The sequence below is a fragment of the Danio rerio genome, chromosome 12 (assembly GCF_049306965.1).
Source record: "Danio rerio strain Tuebingen ecotype United States chromosome 12, GRCz12tu, whole genome shotgun sequence".
Taxonomy (NCBI): Eukaryota; Metazoa; Chordata; class Actinopteri; order Cypriniformes; family Danionidae; genus Danio; species Danio rerio.
Window position 1 is genome coordinate 25,832,501 of NC_133187.1, and position 6,000 is coordinate 25,838,500.

The 6,000-nt window shown below is 38.4% G+C and overlaps 1 long non-coding RNA gene across 1 annotated transcript in view; it reads left to right on the forward strand.

The window, feature by feature from the left end:
- Positions 1-5,374, forward strand: part of LOC141376803 (uncharacterized) — a 12,824-nt gene extending 7,450 nt beyond the window's left edge. Inside the window, exon 3 of the long non-coding RNA XR_012388002.1 lies at positions 2,959-5,374. This is a non-coding gene — a long non-coding RNA (uncharacterized lncRNA). The remainder of the gene's footprint in view (positions 1-2,958) is intronic.
- The last annotated feature ends 626 nt before the right edge of the window (positions 5,375-6,000 follow it).

The window sequence follows — 6,000 nt, forward strand, 5'->3', positions numbered from 1 at the left end:
CTGTAGTAAATGTATTGTTCATTGTTTGTTCATGTTAGTAAATGCATTAATTAACATTAACTAATAAACCTGATTGTAAAGTGTGACCCATATTTGTAAGCGCATGACATCACCTATTCTCACAAGATTGGCCTTATTTTTATTTTTTTTAAATTTGAAACCAATGTTTTACAGTTTGCAATTGTAGGCTCTTTTGTTTTTTGCAAATCCACCAAAAGCCAATGTGTATGCTTTTCAAGATCTCAAGTTTCTCTTATGAGTGCCATTCGCGCCTGTTGTTCTGGCCGCTGTCAACTGATTGACCCACTCTCCTCCTTCCCTAAAGTTCTGCTCACACTGTGAGATTTCAGTCACGATTTTGTCATCTGAAACAGTTTTGTGAAATCCTAAAAGATTCCTGATCAATTTGATCGTTGGTTTGACATGTTCTCAGACAGCCGCTTAGTGCTCGTTGCAATCAGAAGCAATAGGAGCACCAAGTCTAATGACGCAATCCATGCGACAGTTCCAATGACCATGGGGAAATGTCAAAACAGTGTTTTTCTTTCTGTTTTTTTTTTTATTGAGACACGCCTTGTGCAAAATTGCCACTACAGATTTACATTTTGCTGTGAGGAATCATTTCAGAATGCAGGATGGTGAAAGTGGCACAGATAGATGGCATCAAACACCAGGGGAGTTTTCTCCCGTGTTTGGCGTGTCTTCATTTTTGTTCAGTCTGACATTATGGCAGCTGAGATCTTAAAGTGTGGCATAGCAGCCATGTTCATGCAGTCTGACATGCTGCAATCGTTCAGGATTCTAAAAAAAATCTCACAGCATGAGCTGGCCTTAATCCCAACCGATAGTGTTTTTCAAAAGCACAGAGTGACCTGCCTAACTACTTTCCCAAACCCAAGTGACAGTGTTTTCAAATGCAATCCAGAAAAAGATCGTGGCAGCCAGATTTTTACCATGTTTTTAGATTTTACCACATTCTCATTCAATTAAATTAGTTTTTTGGCTTTTGTTTTTTTTTTTTGTTTTGTTTTTACCTGCTTTCTGGAACTGTTCTTCACCAGACTCAAACACCGGCGTTGCAGTAAACTGCCGACGTATGTGGCGAGCTACTAAAAAACTGGTAAAAGCAGAAAAGCCGTCCACACTGAGGTAATCGTCATGCCGCCCTATAGCGTTGGTTTTAAAGGGCCATAAAACCCCCCACTTTTGGTTCAGGTCTACCTCAGAATTTTTTCAAGAGATGCATCATAATGGTCGTGGAGCTCCGCAAGCAAACGGCAGAAGTGGGTGTGGCCAGCAGGGGAGAAGGAGGGGAGCTAACAACTGTTGTCAGTCGGCTCACAAAATGAGACACAAACTGTGAGGAGACGCATGATTTTATAGTTTACCAAGTCAAAGTGCAAAGAAATAAACAGTAATTTAATGCCCTGCTACATTTGTTATTTGTAATTTCATATATAATCACACAACCACAATTTAAATATCATTATAAAGATAATCGTGTTCATATAAACACTATAAATGAGGACTTTACCCTCAATCCCCGGGTCTGAAAACCGAGTTAGTGCAGCAGGTCTCTTGCCCTGTCTATTTTAACCATTAGCTCTGTTGGTAATCTGGAGGATTTAGGCAAACACAGCAGCACGGTGATGTGTCTAAATGTGAACGAACTCCTGTTAAAAGACAACGTCCGCCATTCTCCAATTCTCGTACTGCTCTCCCGACAAAAATGCTTGCTGCAAACTAACAGCTTTACTGTATCGGTCCTGACAGCATCGCGGGGAAAAACATGCAACAAACCCTGTGGATCATGGAAACAAACACATACGACCCTTCATGAACAGCTAAATACCGTGTGCTGTAGATCTGTGGACGCGGTCTCACCCATTCATCAACATAGGGTCTCACAGCTTGGCACTGGCAGGTCTGTCTTGCCTTTGGAAAGCACGTGCAGTCATGAATAATTAAGAAGCCGGCTCTTCTCAGAAGATAAGAAAACCGGCGCGTCATCTTTGCACTAGCAGTTTTGTGATACATCGATTTTGATTCCGCCCCAAAAATCATTTTAAACCCAGAAGATGAAATTAGCTGACAAAAGCTTAAAATTATCCAGTTTTCCCCACAATTAAAGCTAACAGGTGCTAACATTGTCGTAACTGATGGTAAACACACACAAATCTGTTAAAATCTCAAAAAAAGTACTCGAGGGTTTCGTGAACCTTTGAAGACGACAATGTCCAGAAATGTATATAGGGCTACGTTTTCAGAATGAGCCCATGTTGCAACTTTCATTAGTGTGAGCATCTAAAATGCAAAAATCGTTTCCGTTTTTAGCTAAAAGCATTGTGTAAAAGACTCTTTCACTCATTCATTCATTTTCTTGTCGGCTTAGTCCCTTTATTAATCCGGGGTCGCCACAGCGGAAAGAACTGGCAACTCATCCTGCACATTTTCACGCAGCGGATGCCCTTCCAGCCGCAACCCATCTCTGGGAAACATCCACTCTCTCGCACACACACACACACTACGGACAATTTAGCCTTCCCAATTCACCTCTACATGTCTTTGGACTGTGGGGGAAACCGGAGGAAACCCACGCAAATGCAGGGAGAACATGCAAACTCCACACAGAAACGCCAACTGAGCCAAGGTTCGAACCAGCGACTCAGCGACCTTCTTACTGTGAGGCGACAGCACTACCTACTGCGCTACTGCATCTCCATAAAAGACCTTTCCATATGTGACCTTTAATATAGGACAAATTTAAAGATTTTGTCAATCAAAATAATTTGCTATTATTAAATTAAACACAGCATCTTGAATATTTAGCAGAGTAGGCCTTTCTTCCATGGTTCACAGAAAATTAAAAACAAGCAGCCTAAATGACAAAAGACTCAGTTTTGTTTGTGTTTGTGTGTGTGTGTGTGTGTGTGTGTGTGTGTGTGTTGTCCTCACCAGAGCAGATTAGCAGAAATAATTGGTGTGGATCGGTACTTTCATCACATGGGTGTTCCAGGTGTGAAACAGTCGCTGATTGTGTGAAGAAGTTGCTGATTGAGAGAAATCTGAACCTCCCTGGTGAGGTAACGTCCGTTTAAATAATGACTGCAGTCAATCACTTAGACATTGTGTTAATCAGTGAGGTACAGAGCCCAGCAGAAGAGAAGATGGAGGAGATTATACTTCAGTAGAGAGAGAGAGAGAGGGAGTCCGGCAGAATAATCCTCCACGGTCATATACTCTCCATCCAGCCAGCCGTGTTTATCTAGCTATTTTGTGTGTTATTGTCTTTGCATGACTACATCAGGCTTATCAGAAACTCGGAAATAAAATTTTTAATTAACCTATATTAAAAGAAGGCCACTCTTCTTAATGAGTTCCCTGAATAATTAAACAGGCAAAGCGTCGGATTTTCACACTATGCGAGCTTTTGTTTGCTGGGAATATCCAGAGTCACTCGACACCTGCAGTGACCCCGCTGAAACGATACGCTTCCCCAGGCAAAGAATCGGCTTTAACCTCGTATGTTTGAACAGTTGGTCGTTGCTTATCAAGCTTATTTTCAGCAACTTGCGAGTTCATATGAAATGACCCCTCTGGCAGCGTCCACACCAGTAGATTTAACTGAGTCACAGACCCGTCAGTTCCCCAGCCGGACGAGCATAAGTGCAATCTGACGAAAGCGCATCACAGAAGGTTACAGTGACAGCCGCGGTGGAGGAAAAAAAGACAAGTGTTAGATCATTTAAATGCTAATTATCCATTTTCAATCCCTCATAAACTTTAACTGCAAGCCTTTGAGATTTGAACAAAAATAACATCTTGAGAAAGAACATCCCCTTGGGAGGTGAAATCCTTTTCACTTTTTTTTTAAACTACACAAAGTATTACTCAGAAGAAGAAATTAACATGACTTACTATTTCAAACCATGAGTTTCTCTCATTTCCAATCTGCGCAGGTAGCTATTTATGCCACAGGCATCCTTCTCCTTGGTATTTTACATTGTATTCATTTATGAAGTAGCTCAATTTGAGATAATCACAAGTCTTTTATTAACCACACAGGAAAATGTGAAACGCAATAATCTAAACCTCACAAATTCAGCCATTGTCCAGCTTACAGTATTGCTTTCTACATAAATGTTTTCATTTCCTGACCTCCTCCTCCTCTGCATGAGCTGATTTTTTTCTAATGCTGTCTAAACTTGCATACATTTCCTATTTTTGACCTTGTAATTTGTGTTACAACTGTTTTGTATGGTAGATAGCAGGCTACATGAACATGGATATTCATTAACTGAATATAATGCAAAATAAATAAGATCTAAACAGAACACAATTTCACATGCACAAACAGGTTTAAAACATTAAAGTTAAATCCCATATTCAAGCATTAACCCAACTATTTTACTGCTCTGTATTACTGTACACTGGTGAAATTAAAAACTAAATGGATATACAAAATACACAAAGAAGACGAGAAGGAAATGTGAATCTCAAGTGTGGCCATTTAACTTCTAACAAAAAGAAAATCCAACACTCAGACTAAGCCACAGACAACAATGTAAAAGATTTACAAACAGATTGAACTGAACCAAACCATATAAGACACAGGTGATCACAAGTGGTGACCACTGGAACAAATATAAGATACAGGTGAAACAGGAACAAGCAAACAACAAAAAAATAAAAATTAAACTAAGCAATAATAAAGTTGGCAACATATTACAAAAGAACTAAGTTAGCAGAACCCTGCATGAGCATGTATCATGGCCATAAATAAACTGCTGTTGCCCCAGCTTACAAATATGTCAGTCTGTTTTACTGTCAACGCTTTAATAGTTTGTTTTCCTAATTAAAATAAATTGTTGGCACATTTGACTAATTTGTTACATTGTTTTTTGGTTAATTATGTATGTTTTACAACTCACTTAATTCTAATGATTGGTTTATGCTTTATTTTTTTATAATGGGTAAATATCAATTTTTTAAACAGAATTTTGAGATTTACTAACCTTAACAGCTTTGTTTGCTAATTAAAAAAAACACTAAATCTAATAAGGGAACGAATAATTAAATCATTTGCACAATTTACTTAAAATGATCACATTTGTTAATTATGTGCACAGTGTACCTAACACATTAGCAAAACATTGAGGGTAGTAATTGTTAATTCATAGTTAAGATATAAATATTTTTGTCTTGCATGTTATAGTCTCCATGCTGTATAAATGATCTTGGTATGGTGGCTGAGAGAGCTTAATGTGCTGCAATTTAAGAAAACACTTGCGCTTACAAAAAATGCCAGCAAATTGAAAAAAGATTTTCACCCGTTTGACAGCACACATGCTGCAAATCCTCACAACACAAACACATAAAAAAAAAAAAAAACGCTGCATTTTCACACAATGCAAATGAATTGATAAAACGCGCTGCATTTTTTGACAACATTTTTATTCAATGTTTCAAGGAGACCCTAAAATGTGACAGACCTGGCTATTTAGATTTAGTTATTTAGGCTAATGAATACTAAAGACAAAGCAATCAGGATATTAAAATAAACAAACAAAACACTCACCTTTCAAAGACCACCTACAACATCACTGAGCAATAAGCAGCTTTCAAAATCACATACTTCCATACTATAGTACGCTAAAAACATCGGAATTCATAGAATTTGAAAAACAGTATGCGAGAGAAGTACCATGACCTACTACTTTCGACGAGATTCTAAAATGCGCATTGGATGGTGAAGTCTAGATAGGATATGGCCGCCCGGAAGTGCAATATGCGCATCAATATAGCAGCATTATTTATGACACTGTATAACAAAAATTCATATTTTTACAGTACTGTGACAGTTGGGTTTAGGGTTAGGGTAGGGGTAGACATTAAAATATACAAGTTGTTGGGTAATTTAACAGATAACATAAATAATACTTGGTACAACTGCTGTTTTTATGTTACTGTGACAATTGGGTTTAGGGTTGGAACGGTGGT